Raw genomic sequence first — 15,803 nt, forward strand, 5'->3', positions numbered from 1 at the left:
CTTCATGCTAAACTGAAAGTTCAACTCCGTGTACCCGAACCAGCCCTGTTTCACGTTGCTGAGACATCGCAATGTCTTGTCTTACCTCTTACTTCAGTTTATTAACACATTGCTGCAACGGAGTCTATTGCAGTGGATGAAGCAACAGGACTCAATACCTTACTTCCTTGGCCTTGCGTGTTACGCAATTTTTAGATTTGCTTTGGTTCTTGATCTTAAGTACAGTAGCTCACACTGTGCTTTCTAAAGAAAGCTGGAAGTGATCTCCTGCCAGTATTAAGTGGACGTTTAAAACTGCATGGGTATATTTCTTGTGGTTCCTTCTAATACTCGAAGACAAAACCTCTGTTGTCCCAACTGTGTAAAGTACTTCACATGCAGCATTTTATGCAAGTTAATTGTTTTTTAATAGTATAGCTAAAATGAAATGTTATAACAACATATAACAATTTAAAAGACACAATCCAAATATTTTAAAAACTACTGCTAATTTACATTTCTTCATTTCCCTCATTAACTTTGTAGAAGAAATTTGGACCTATATATTTTAATTTACAGCAGAGGAAAAGCTAATGGAACCAACCATCAGGCGGGCATTTGAAGCTGTTTCACTGTGTCTCAGGCTGTGTGTGTTCTAAACAGAAACGACCTAAAAGTAAATATGCAAAATGCCTGTTACTTATGTATATAAACATGGCAGATTCCTTTATAGTTTTGCAGCACATCAAGTTTGCAACTTCATAGCTGATTAAGTGCACCTTACAGTGAGAGATTCTGAGAGTACAGAGGAACTAAACACATTGCTCTATTATGCTACGCAACTCACCAAGTCGGTGAGTCTGATTTAGCGTAACTCAAGGCAGAGTTTGTGTGAGGACTCACAGCCGTTATGAAAGAGCCAGAAGGCTAAGGTAGGATCTGAACCCCGTTGAGCCAGGCACTGTACCCGCAGAGCAGAGGTTCACCTTCTTGCTGTTCAGCCCTGCTGGGCTCCTGTGATACCTCATCTAAGTATTGTTTCAGCTATAGAACAAATCCTTTGAAGCCTCTATTTAATAAAGATGGGTGAATAGGCTGAATTTCTCGTTAGAACAGAAAACTGTCAAACTCACCCCCTGAAGATTTAGGTTTTACATTTTCTTCCTAGATAGTCTGAGGTTTAATAGATTTCAGCTATTTATTTGGAATTCATTTTAAGGAAATAACAGTCGTTCATACCCTCTGATAGAAGAAAAATCCCAAGCTTTTTGATGACTGTCCACAGTTGGACAATATCTGGCAGCAGGTCAGAAGCTGCAAGAAAAGCAATAATATCCTCCTTTATCATCAAAGCCTATGTCAGCCAGGACATTCAGCACACAGGAAGGTCTGGAGTTTCTGCCTGACTCTTAAATTCTTCAGCTGCCTCAGAATCGTAACTTCTCTTAACTCTCCGAGTCTTGCGTGTGTCCAGGTTCTCTCCCTCTGTGTGTCCACGTTCTTGTGAAATCCTTCCTCTCACCGCTCAGTAAAAATAAGTTATTACATGTGTTGTATGAAACCCTACCCTACCTTTTCTTATAACTGAAACAGACGTCAAGACAAAAGGTAGGGGACATGAAATACCAATTCCTCTTTTCCAAAATGGGGAACCGAGGCAGAGGCTAAGTAAATTGCTCAAGGATACACAGTTTCCACTAGTGGTGAGGGAACCTAAACAGACTCACTGAAGCTCACAGGAAGCTATGAGTAGCATAGAGGAAGGGACAAGCAGGCTTTTGTACCAGAAAGATCCAGTGGAACTGTAGGACAGAATGATGTCAAAATAAACTGACATTTAGGAGTGGCAGAAAGATAAAGTTCTGAAGGAAGGTCAAGATCAGCAAAAAAGAATTGTAGAAGCCTGAAAGACACTTAGCACAGTCCCAGATCTGTTTCAATGTAGTGAGGAACCCAAGTGACAGCAATATTGTTTATCTTCTTTCTTCATCATATCTTCTTTCTGGTGTACCTTCTAAGTAAAAAGTAAATGCGTTAAAAGACTCATGCAAAGTCTGGGTGTTGTGTTCTGCCTTTATCGCATGTCCCTGAAAGCACAGTGATCATGGGGTATGCTCTGGGGAACATGCAAAAGTTTCTTCAGAGGTTTTAGTTTTCAGGGCTTCAACATTTAAACTCTCTCTCCACCATAAGAAAGGATAATGGGCACAGTCTTGTCCCCTTGCAGCCCATGCAGAAGCCCATGCTGTTAATTATTTCAGTTTGCTAGGGACTGTAAATGAACAAGTGATTCAGCCTGTAAATAAAACCGGTAGATGTCCAGCAAGGGGAACTTTATCAGTCTACAAGATGTCAATAGACACATCCTTAACCAAAGCAACTAACTCACCAAATTTGAAGCACTTGCTTGAAAGGCGGGGCACACTACAGCTTCAAAGAAATAGCTGGAAAATGCTTAATAGAGTAAAGTTTACTTTTTTCCTTCTTGAGCAATTGATTGTTGCTATTTTATCCATATGGCAACACACACACACACACAATATTACCTTAGTGCAGAGACCCAGCATGAAAATTTACAGTCCAAATAATCTGTTGGCAAACAAATAAGCAACAGAAATCAGGATTTTATGTTTGGAAATGTCAAGTGGGCATGGTTATCTATACCACTTGGATGTATAGTGTATATTATGTGTCATGTTCTCAGCTTTAAAATCTAGCTTACTGTCTTTGGCAAAGCCAAAGGACGGACCAGCATCTGCAAGAAAATGAACTATGTTCCCTTTGCCACTGAACTGATCCCTGCACAAAACCCTATTATATTTACGCAGTTCTCCCACAAAAGATGTGCTTGGTTTTATTTCATTTTTAATCATACTGCACTGGAAGTTTAATTGAATACCTGTTCATTTTGATACTCAGAAATATATTAATGTTTACAATCAATTGAATACAAGCAGATTGAGTTTGATACTCAAATTTAATACTTGCTCATTTTGATTCCAGAAGGTGTACAGAAGTCCCTGCTTAAAGAACCTCATGTCTGAGGATCCTTAGCTTGTTCCCTCCTTTGAATATTTCCAACCAGGGATCACTCTTTTCCCCTGCCTCAAATTTGGTGAGAATCAGCTTTTGTTACCCTGGAATGTATCAGGTAGCACTAAGTGCCAGGGGGTTAAGACAGAAACCTTCTTACTTTGGAGGCAGCAGAGAAAGATCCCAGAATTCGGTCACAAAGTTTTATTCTACTCTATCTTGTACCCGTATTCATTTGCAGTACAAGAAAACAGTAAGTAGTTCCCTAAAGAATGTGGACTTTTATTGAAATGGAAGAACACATCCTTCTGGTGCCCAAACATTCTGGTATGTGAAACGATTGTTTGGTTAGGAAAAGGAACAAAAAAAAAAAAGAAAAATCAAAGTTTTGGCAAGCCCTGGTTTTGCATGCCCCAAACACCAGGTAGACACCTGCACAAATATTGTTTGCATACAAATAAAACCGTGTACACAGAAGTCTGGAGAAAAAATCTAAAAGCTGAACCACACTATAGAAGCCAAGCCCCAGATCTCCATCTTTTACAGTATGTCATTATTGAAACACCGATTAGTTTAAAGTAATTGTATTAAAGGAAAAAATAGAATAAATATTTTTGCTAAATGATGACAGATTCACACCCTCTGACACTGGGACTTTACTAGCATTTTTAACTAGTTGACTGAATTTTATGCAGAGGTATTTTTAGCTGCACCTGTAGGTTGTTTTTGCTTTTGTAAAATGTCTACACACATACCTACAATCTTTTAAACTTTCCCACTGTATCCACATGCTGATCAAAGCAGCACCATACACATAAAGAATCATCTCATAGAGATCCTTGCCAACAAGCTACCCAAAATAGATGATTCTGCTTTATAATATCCACAAGACTTACAATGTCCTTTTCTCTTTCTAAAAGCAGGGAACCTGCAGGTGGGCAACGCAGGACTTAAGCTGTTCCTAAGCAGAGGCCCCAAACATGTCAACTAGTGTTGAAAGCTCTTCCAAGCCTGGCATGTTATGTCAGAGACTGTTACTGAACCACAGCCTGCTTCCCACTGTTCACGCGTGGTGTATCATTTATAATCCAAGTGTGAACTGAAATGGAGAAAAATTGCTTGAACTAAAACCATGAATTTATGGATACCAGGACAATATTTTCTTACGCTGAACTGAAATTTAGTCTTCCCAATCACCAGCTTATTTTTTCTCAATTTTACTTGAGTTACTTTACTTCTTAACACATACATGGGAATAATTTTACTATTTTTACTAGGAAACTAGAAGTTAATGTTTGTCTACCAATTTACTGGTACCTAAAAAAGCGGGCTAAAACTGAGTATGTTTCCCCAACTTTCATATGGAAAATTATTCAACCTGTTTTGTTAGAAAATCTGTAGTGGGTTTGAAACGAACCTTGTAGTTATGAGAACTAAATGACATGAAACCGTTTTGGATACAGAAGCTTGAAACTTCAGGCAGAGAAAGCAGTGCTGCTATCTAGAGTAAAGGCTATCCCAGACTTTCTATTATAAATCTTGTACCTTCTGTGCCTTCCAAAAGGCAAACTTCAAGTACTTGGGACTGATTACTTTTCTGGTAAGTGTCTAGCTCAGACTTTTTTTTTTAAAAATGCACTTAAAGATATAAGTAAAAGTCGTTGATCTCTTGATGAGAATCATAATTAGGAAAGTGAATGTTTTACCAGAAATATAAAAGAAAAATTTCATTAAGTTTACCTGTGTGCTGAAATGGCTTTGTGTTTCAGAGAAAGGCAATGATACTGGCAGACATTGTCTTAGCATGTTTTGAAACATTCATTCTGCATTGTCTAGATTGTGCCTGTGATTTCTGAATCTAGTTTCTTCACTACAAGATTTTGCATTTGGCTTACATGCAATGTGCTATTTTTAATTTGAATCTGCATGGATATACACCTGCAGCGGTAAGTGGAGACTTGCTAGTAGTACAAAAAAAGGATTGTCCAGAAGCAGAACAATGCTATACCATGGCATACACAGGGCCTATCTAATGACTGACTACAAATAAAAGGAAATGGTTTACTGGGGGAAGGCTGTGTATTTCTAGTGCGATATTATCTTGCCCAGTAGACCAGATGGGTAACATTTTAGGGAAACATTTCATCTCCCCACAAGATAATTGATTTTCTTTCTACCCAAAGCTCATGTATATTCAGTGAAAAGCCTGGTTTGTCTTTGTCCTATACTATTCTCAGGATTCTTGTCTACTTTCCCACATGTGGAACGAGGCAGAGGCCACAATGAAAGAATGGGCATGATAATAAAAAAAGAAAGACAGCAACCTCTTTGCCTGCCCTCTATGCTCTTGCAGAAAGGAGAAGTCCATGAAGTTGCTGCACTGCAGAACATAGATCTTCAACAGAGGAAACCACTGAAGAAAAAGTACTATATTGGTCACAGTGGCTCCACTCTTTGAGAAGCTGCGTGTTTACCCCCTAAGTGAGAGGGCAAACTTTTGTCCACTGACAGACAAGTAGGCCACCCAGCAGCCACTATCCTAATCTGGAGAAAAGAGGCAGCTGGTAAGGACAGTAAGTCTCTTATCTGCCACTGAGGATGCCAGCAGGAGGAAGAGGCTATAGGAATAGCTGAAGGAACAGAAGGCAGGACAAATTCAGTGCTTCTCAAAACGAGGAAAAGGGAAGAAGAGTTAGTATTTTAGTTCAAGCCCCCCCCCCTTTTTTTTTTTGCTGCCATAGACCCATTATCACTGCATGCTAATTTGCATTTAATACTGCAGCCTCCTCCCCACTTTTACATACACATTGACTTTTAACAGCTAGACATATTAATAGCAGAATCTTTTCAAATTGTGACAGTGGAAGATACTTTATTGTAATGCATTTGCCTAAGTGCAAAGTGCCAAATGCAAAATAACAAGAATAACCCTGATTTTGCAAAATGGGGAAGAAAAAGTGGGTCAAGCTTAAGCATACTCATTGCTGATCTGCCGAATTGCTAAGCACCTGAAGCTAGTGGGTAGCAGCAGCAATTGCAATTGCTCGTTGAGGTTCTTCTTGCCTTATTAAATCAAGTCAATACTTGCTCAATGATCAGAATCTCTCTCAGCTTCAGTCTTGTGTTGGAGCTCAGGGGAGGAGAGTTGCATGCAGGCTTGACTGTTCTTCTTATAAGAACTAATAAACAGTATAAAAATGGAAGCATGAGCGATCTGTCTTGCCTGGGGATATTATTGAAACCTGGTTACATGTAGATTCATTCTTATTTGGTGATGGCAACTCCCAATCTGAAGTCACCTGTAGCAGATGAGGAATTCCTTGGGTGTATCAGATACTTCATTTACCTTTGGGCAGATACCAAGAAAAATTACAGGTTAGTTAGCTAGTTCAAAAGGGAAAAAAATGCATTGCAATTAGAGAGCCCATTATAAGTGGGAGACTAATACCTGCCAAGCTGCATTCTGGGATGTTGGGATCTGTTCCCAATGCCATCAGATGACATGCAGAAGAAGATGCAGTAAGTACAAGGCTTTGATTTTGAAATTATGTACATAAATATATATACATTTTTTTTTATCTGAGGGAAGATTGTAATCAGTATTTAATCAAAGATAATGTTTGCAAGGTGCAGAAGCAGCTCTGGTCTTTAGATTATATATTAAAGTTGGCTATACATTTATAAGTCTTGTTTTGTCATGAGCAAGGGTTTCAAATTGTGGATATGGTTTTGCTTTGAACAGTATATCATATCTTGCTCACTAAGTACAAAACTATATGGCTACTATCCTGAGAGAGCTAAGCATTTAATGTATGATAAATTGGTACTATGTTAGTTGTGAAAAGCATTTTAATGCCATAACTAATTTTACACATGGACTGGAGACAGCTCTAATTCTTTGTTTCCGCAAGGTACACAAGAGAGCCTTGTACCAGTTGTGTGTCCCGTTTGAATGTATTCAGCTCATACATTAAATAAATACTGTTTAGAAATACTTTATAAGTATGCAGATCTCAAAGCCTATGTGGCAACACTGACTAGAGCAACCAGAACTCAGGAATTTACACAATCCCTGCAGTTAGTTTACAAATTGGTGGATGCACAGCCTAACTGGCTATTTTATCTTCCTCTGCTCAGATTAACTCTTTCCTATCAAAGTTTCCACCCCTATACTGTGAATGGTAGGTGATGCTTTGGGATTGTATGGGCATGTAGAAGAGGAGATTCTTGTAGCAGTTTTATTCCTGAGAAAATACTACTAGATTTCATTACAGAAGTCAATGATCCTATGTACTGAGATTAAAAACCAAAACAGATTTGATAATCATTCCTTTCTCCTAATGTAATTGAAGGAACCTGTATATGAAAGACTAGCAAGAATGCTGAAATTAATGATATGCTACTTTATTATTTTTATTATTTTTAGATTTACACAAGATTCAATTATTTAAGAGGAGTTCAAATCTGTCTAGAACCCAGATTAGTGTAGTTTTGTGTATGTGAGTGGATGCAAGGGAAATCACTTCTCTATCACTTTCCTATTCTATCAAAAATTTTTCTCTAAGCACATTCTAATACACAGATCTCTGAGATCACATTAGGATAGTTAAAAGTATCCTGCTCCTATGTTGTTTTTCACATTGCTGCTATTTTCTACTGTGCAGAAGGAAATAGTAGCCAAGAGATGTAAGAGAGCAACTGAACCAGATGTGACTTGAACATCTATTGCAGAAAGTGGCTGCAATGTAAAGGAACCGTTTCCTCTGGCTACAAAAGTGAGGGATGCTAATAGCTACCTTTTTGCAGATAGGCAGCCCTCAATTTCAAAATCAAGTTTATAGTATCCTGTCTTGCTGATTAATGACACATCCATTTGCCAGAATGAAGCTGTAAGAACTAGCTTAGTGTAGTGCTGTGAAAAATAAACCAAAACCTGATTCAATTCCACCTAACCCACCCACCTCAGTCTCCCTGCCAGCTTCCTGGATTTAATTGCTCTCTCCGATCTTGTGAGTGAGTGCCTCCCACAAAGTGTTTTCCAGCGCCTTTCTGAATCTGGTTTCTTTCACAGGCTTTGCATTTGGATTGCTTCACATATTGCCAAAAGCTCACAGTCCTTCCCTCAAAGTCTCCAACCCCAAAATAAATGCTTTGCCTACCTTTTTCTGGTTCTTTCTTTGACCCAATTCTCCTTACAGACACAAAGCTGAAAGAATGCCATGACAGGCTAATATCATTCAGGAGTATGCAAGCAATTATTATTGTTTAAAGAGCTGATGAATCTGTGAATTTCTAACTTGCACGAGCATATGCTACTTCTATTCAAAGTTTACTTGCTAACAAGGGCTTGTGGAAAATTTATTATTTCACTGAAGAATTACTCAAATTCTTGAGTGCGGGCTAATGAAGAAGAACTGTTACATAAACCAGAGCCAAGTTTTACACATTTATGTCTTAATAAGAAACTTGTGCAATATTTTTTATATAATTGTCCACATTCAAATTTGGTTGTTACACCACTTTTCTTAAGTCTAAATAGATGCCATAATAAGCACTCATATTCTGATCAGGATCACTGTAAATGAAAGAGATTACTGACTAAAGTGTTTATTTATGGACAAAGATACTAGAGATGAACCATGGAGTCAGTAGGACCATCATTCTTTGATACAGAGTTTGGTGAAATGAATGCTTTGTCCTTGAAGTACCAGTGTAGCCTTCGCACTAATACTTCTTATCCAGTGTTTGCCTCTCTTCCTATTTTCCACAGCCACCATGCCTTTATATTATTAACTATCAATTTATATGAAAAATGTCACTGATGCTATTGCACCCTGCCCCTTTGATTATGACAAACTGCACCAAGTCCCATCTTTCTGTATCCTGTATCTCCAAATATGAGTCAATGCATACTCAATAGAGACATTTTGTCTTCAAAAGACAGTTTTTTGTTCTCCTGGTTTCAATTACACACTAAATTCTGAGATTATAAAAAGATATGATCTCATTGCTTAAGTGTCTCTAACTACCAACGGATTAAAATTCTTTTTCTTATTCAACAAGCAGAATGCAGTATTTCACAGCTCTTTTCAACACAGTTGTGGAAATCTTAACGCAATATTGGTAGCTTTTACATCCATGTTGTGTTGTCTTTTAAAAAGGACAGATGGGGAACAAAAGACATAGTGGCCATGTTAGCAGAGCTTTGGTGGTCTCTCTTCTATACTGTAGTAGTAAGACATAGAATGTTCAAGTCGGTCATCCACTGGGGGAAGGAAAAATTCTTGAGACACTGGGTATCTACAGTGATGCCTGTCCAGTTTACAGAAACTTTTGTGCAAATGGTGACCAGAGACTACGCAAGAAAAATGTATTTCAGAAACTTTAGTGCCAGTAACTATGCCCAAAGATTGAAATATCCAATAAATTGTTAGCAGTAACTTCTTGAACAGTTCCTATATCATAAACATTGAACCTCTTCAAATGTTGCATTTGAGTTACCTACAAAGAGTGTATCAACACTCCCAGTGAAGGTTGTGTTAGAGGATTGGTGGGCATCTTTCTTTAATATTGTCACATGTCTAAAGGTCAATAAAACTGACTGGAGTTATCTTTAGCATAAATACTTATAGTAGCCCCCAGGGAATATGTATATAAAAGTTGCTTTCTAGGTTGACATCCAACAAATTATCTTAACTGTTATTTTTACTTGTTCTACCAGTACTAAAACTGGCATGGATATATTGTAATCACATCTTCTCTTGCAATGTAGCATATAATATAAGTACTTGAATGGCCTTAAGATTCTGCTTCTGTGGAATTTGTTGGGTAATATCAAAAGCAACTGAACAAGTTAAGAGTGAAATACAGTTTCCAATCTAACTGTAGTGTTCAATACTGAATTGTCCACACAAATTGTAATTGCTTTCTAACGGGAAGCAAAAGATGTTTAATCTCTTTCAGAAGAAGAAATTAGTCATTCACAGATCAAAATCTATTCATATGCAAAGATTACTCATCTATAAAGAGCTGCTTTTGGATGCAGTGTTAGATTACTCGCTATACCCTGAAAATAACTGCAAACCAGTTGAGAATGCTTATGTATATTTCTTTCAAGTTAATTACCTATGCAAAAATGCATCTGTTGGATGACACTGATGAAACTCATGATTTTCAAATATTTCCTTGTCCTACACAGTGATTACTCAAAATGTATCTGTTCAGAAAGAGAAGTCATCAAGAATCTTTCAACAAAATGCTTTTCATTGGAAAATGAGATTCAAAGCCAGAAGTTTTGCATGGAAATTAATTTATTTTGGTGAAGCTTTTGTCAGGAAAGGTTTCAGTGTTCCAAGACAAAGTTTCTGGTTTAGATGAGACATCCCTTCGTTCCAAATTATCAAATAATGTAGGCCAATTGCTTGGGACAAAGTAAGTTCCAGAATTTTGCTCCTATTCATGTGCATTTATACAAAGTAAACCAGTTGCATTAGGAGAGACTGAAAGACCTATTGAAAACCAGCCACCAGAGCTGGGTTTGGGTATCCAACTTGGCTACGGCAGAATGTGAGGACCTAGCATGTAGATAAGAGACTTTACCCCTAACATTTGTTTTGTTTTATTGACAAGCTTCAAAAATGGTCTTGGCTTTATGCTCTAAAAGTTCTTGGGGGACTCTTCCCAAAACACTTCCACCCTGTGATTAAGTAACTTCTAATCCAGAAAGAACTGTTTTGCAGATTCCAGATACAGTTGCACTGTTACGGGATTCAAGCTAGGAAATAGGAGATGTGCAATCATTACAGCTTAAATAAGCCTGGATTCCTCCCTTCAGATAGAAGTAGTAAAAGAAGTAAAACTTAACTTTCTTTAAAGCAGAAGCATACTACCTGAGCCTTGTGTATACAGCACCACAGCAATCCTCATTTTTCAAGGGTTTTCAACTAGCTCTTTCTCTCCTAGCACCATCCCCTTTCATACTTTTCAATTTCTTTCAAGTAGAATCTAAAAGACCAGATTCCTCCCTCTCTAGTATACTTTGTGATGGGAAAACAAATGGATCATAATTAATTTTCTCTTTTCCCCTCATGGTCTAGTCTTGGAGACATCGCTAAAAAGGAGGGATTAAACCTTTTGGGGGGAGGGGGAAGAGAGAATGAAGAAAAAACAAACCCAACACGTATATTGTTTCCTGAATTCTTTTCCTATATCTTAATGACTGAGTTCTATGTCTATGAATTCATGCTACTTTCTGTACTTTGATTACTTAATCTTCAGCTAGCACTCTTTATACTAGCTATGCATAGGCTCTCAGTGTTGAATAGCTGGAGAATATCTTCAACTATAAATTTTGTGCTGGTATTGCAGAATTAACCTCAAAAAGCACAGGCTGGATCCCAAAATATCCCAAGGACAAAAGCATACGGAGAGTGTGTGTATCTATCTATTTGATTATCCCAAGCTCTCTGAACTTGAGTCTGTAATGTTGCCAGTTCTCCTAAATGTATAGAATGCAATTTGCCTTTGGGGTACAGGAACTTCTGAAACCGCCAGATAATAAAGGCTTCCAGTAACGCCTCGCATTCTGTTCCACCATCCTATCTGCTTACATCAGTTAGTGATCACCTGATGACAGCATCCCTCATCAATACTAATGGTAGCCAGCTTTCATTTAATCATGGTTTTGATGCCCTTATTTACATGTTGCCCTTATTTATACTTCTGTTCCTTGTGGGTTGCAGTGTGCACCTCCTTTTACCAGAGGCTTAAGATGGCTTCTAGACTGGAGTCCTCCAGTCAAATAGAGGAAACCCGAAGTGTTCTTCAGTCCACCTCCATGCTGAGAGGGAGAGCAAAGCCCAACGGACCCACTGTTTACAGGAACAGTAGGGAGAAGAGATGAGGGCTGGCCTGGACTTCTGGACACTTTCTGCTTCTTTTCTTCCTGTGAGGGCTGCATTAATGATTCTGCTTCTTATTTAACCTCAGCTGAAAAAAAATCATACTAGGTACTGAAGAAGAGAAAGAAAGGTCCATCTGCCTTGTGAAGTAATGACCTAGATGCTCTACCCCAGGAGACTGGAGTAGCAGATAGTTAGAGGAGATTTCCACAGACAGGACTGAAAATGACGTGAGAGCTGGAGCTGCTGGATTTCCAAAAGAGTGGCTGGATCACAGGACAGAATCATTCTACTCTTGGTAGAATCATGAGAATTAACAACACTGTACTGTCAGAGTTCAAAGGAGTTGGTCAGGGACTATAGCCTGTTCCTCAAGCCAGACCAAGATTGTATCGTGGATGAGCCATACCACTAACAATATGTGGAAGAATTTCCCTTTGCAGGATTAAACACTGAGTTGTTGTTATACGACTGGCTTCAGGAGATCAGAGCTTAGTGCAAACAGAAACTTGTATGTGGCCAGAGAATTCAAGATAAGTTGTTGCCACGTAACTTTTTATTTTAAACTTCCCACTGGAAGTCTTCATGCATTTTCAAAAAAGATTTGTAAGCAATACTACTTGCTATTCTCCAGAACTCCTGGAATGTTTTATCTCGACAGTTTTTAAATGCCCTCCCTATTAAAGATTAGATGAGTCAAAGTAAGAGAAAACTGCATGTCACAGGACAGCATGGCAACAAAGTGGTCATCACCTTTATTCTTTAGGGAACTTGCTGATTTGTGACAGCATTTGCATTTGATACTTCTCAGACACTTACAATTTTGGACTAAATAGCCGCTATAAAATAATGTCAGAGGGGCAACTGAGGATCTCTGTAACTACTGCAACATGAGCTGAGTGTTAATTTTCTTCCTTCTTTTACAGGCCATGGGGAAAACAGGACTGCTAGCCAGAAAGTGCAATGTTCATAATATTATAATGTAATCTTAGTATGCTGAGAAGTGAATAACTCTTAATTTTGATTCTGTTTATGTTTTGGACAGCAAAAGCAGACTGTTTATGCTGCAAGCATGCTAGTGAAACTCTTCCTAGGTAGACATATGAGATTTTACAGATGTCTGGAACAAACGTATGAATGTTATGAGTGGTAAGAATGAAAAAAAAAATTTTAAACTTAATCAGAACCAGTTTTTCCTAGTGGAAAAGGATATGCATGTATATGCCTTTGGAGAGCATGCCCTTCTATGAGTTTCTCTACTGGTTACTGAGAGTCTTTTTCCCCCTTCATTCCCCATGTGCTATAGCAAAGAAGGAAGGCAGGTGCTTCAGATGAAGAAGCAGCATGTTATTTGCAGGTGGGACTTTCTCTTACAGGTGTGAAGTTTACTGTGCATGGACACCTACATCTGCTTTGCCCAGGAATGTCAGTGATGTTTACTCCTGCCTAGCTTCCATGGTACACTTTGCCTCTCATCCACCAGAAGTGGAATAATACTTATAGCTGATTCATGGCTGAAGTGGGAACTTTATGTAGTAAATAGTTCCATTTTCTATTCTAGTATGATCTTTAATCCTTCTTCCTGTTCAAATTGTTAAAGGGTATTTTTGTTGTTGTTTTCCAATGCCTCACTCTTCGTTAATACAGTTTGTTGGTTTGGTGGGGTTTTTTTTTTCTGTAGCTTTCCAGTGTTAGTAGGCATTAGAAATTTTTTCTTGTTGCTATTCCAGTTACATCCAATGCTAGCAGGAATTCTGGCTTAAGAATGAGTATGTCCCTCGTATAACCACTGTTGATGCCTCATAAACAGTTGAAAGAACAAGGGAAGCATGCCTCTCTCCATTTCAACGATAGAAAATTGACACATCAGGAGGCTATGGACCCTTACTGAACAAAACATTTTCCAAATATGTTCCAAAATATTAGAACTGAGTCCTCATTACAGTAATACCCAAGAGTCTTGTGATATTTTGCTTATCTTTCCTTCATCCTTCCTCACTAAGGTATGGAAGTGTAAAGTAAGAACAAAGAGCAAGACTGAAAACTGGAGACTAAAACTGTCTCTAATGTCTCACAGAGACAACCTCTGAGATTGCCTTTGCAGCATGACCTACCTTCTAGAGGCTTTGAACCTCTTGGTACTGCTTTGGGCATAGCTGGAGCATATTCTGGTAAACATGCAGTGGGCCGGCAGCCCGCAGAAACGCAGTAGGTATGGGTGCTCAGGTGGGTTGTGCTTATAGCTGCTCTGGAGATGGCTCTTCCAGAGCCCTTTAGACATAGCCCAAGTACATGGACACGTGCAAAACTCGCAACAGAGCTAACAATTTCACCTTAGTCTTTCTAGTTCAGTGTTGCCAAGTCCTGTGACTTCCTTGAATCATGCAAATGTGGTAAGGACTGATATCGGTCTTGTGAGGATATGAGAAGTTCCAGCCCCACTGTGGACTTCAGCCCTCCACAGGACAGAACTCTTCTGAAATGCTGCTTTCCTTCTTTCTGTACTGCTAGAAGCAGTGGCAACAGCAAGGCTAGGACAGGAAGCAAAACTAACCCCGTTAGAGAGAAGTGTGAAATGTGGGGGTGTGAAAGAGCTCTTGAATTTGAGGTAAAATAAACTTGAGTGTTTCTACTCCCTCAGCTATCCCCAAAAGATAAGGGGATAGCATATGTCATACTATTACCACCAAAGAACACTCTCCAAGGGACAGATCTAATCCTTAAACAGGAATTTTTTTTTTCTTTTGGTGTAATCTCACAGTTTTGATTCAATGATTTTGAAGCTACACAGGTGGGGCTAACAATGGCTATTCCCTGTTACTGCCTTGCCACTTCACAATTTTCCCCAACTGATGCACTTTCACTAACAAAGTAATTTTGGCATTCTTGAAAATCTCTCTCGTGTTTAACTTAGTATCAGAGCCAGTAAAGCATTTAACATCTGCTTAATCATATTTCAATTACTCACCTAAGTGACTTGACAAAGTAGTTTCTGGTAGAGCCACAACTTGAGCCCTTCACTACTTTAAATCCAATGCCTTTGTAGTTGTTGCTCATTCTAATTCAAAATTGCTATAATATTATTGTATATATTTTTATTGTGCATTTTATCTTAAAACCACATTATTTCCTTACTAACACCTAGTTCTGTGAAGAGAATTAAATGACATAAAGCATCACACTTGAATATCCAAGTACGCTAGAAGAAAAGAAAACTGGAATTAATGGAGCTGGATAATAAGAGTAACTTCAACAACCAGGAGTTATGACAGACTCCAAAGCCAAATGAGTCTGTAGCTGAACTCCTCAATGATGTTATGATGTGGTAGAAAGAGAAGAAAGCCCATAAATAGATTCTGTGTTAATTTAAATTCAAGACCAGTACTAAAAGATGGACGTGGCAAGTCATGTGCAGCTCATAGCAGGGCCACTTTTTTGTTTTGTTTTTTCTTAAAGGAGACTCTAAAACTTTTTTCTTTTCTGGCCATATTCCATGCTGGAAGGAGCAAAGCTCTTCTCATGTGGTTTGAAATATCCAGCCACTTGGCCAATGATGTTGGCCATTCCATATGCACCAGGGCATGTGGAATGACGCTCTTTGCTTGCATTAGAGTATTAGCACACTGCATACAGCTATTAGTTGTCTTCAGCCATTCACAGCTCAGCACTGTGGTGTGTGTTTTCCAATATATTCTAATGGAAATCTTGAAAGTTTTTTATTTTCTCTTTCTGGCTTCCTTAGAAATGTTTTAGGATTACATTTTTAATAAGATCTCTTCAAAATACTTCAGACTTTGGAAAACCTTTTCCTGGAGCAGATTACTACAGGAGTGGGAGTGCAGGCTGACAAAACTGAAACGCAATCCACTGCCCTCTGCTGCATCTCAGATT

At 38.5% G+C, this 15,803-nt stretch overlaps 1 long non-coding RNA gene across 1 annotated transcript in view; it reads right to left on the reverse strand.

The window, feature by feature from the left end:
- Positions 1-464: 464 nt before the first annotated feature.
- Positions 465-15,803, reverse strand: part of LOC142415381 (uncharacterized) — a 30,048-nt gene continuing 14,709 nt past the window's right edge. The window contains exon 3 of the long non-coding RNA XR_012777409.1: positions 465-6,358. This is a non-coding gene — a long non-coding RNA (uncharacterized LOC142415381). The remainder of the gene's footprint in view (positions 6,359-15,803) is intronic.

The sequence above is a fragment of the Mycteria americana genome, chromosome 11, assembly GCF_035582795.1.
Source record: "Mycteria americana isolate JAX WOST 10 ecotype Jacksonville Zoo and Gardens chromosome 11, USCA_MyAme_1.0, whole genome shotgun sequence".
In the NCBI taxonomy this organism is placed as follows: Eukaryota; Metazoa; Chordata; class Aves; order Ciconiiformes; family Ciconiidae; genus Mycteria; species Mycteria americana.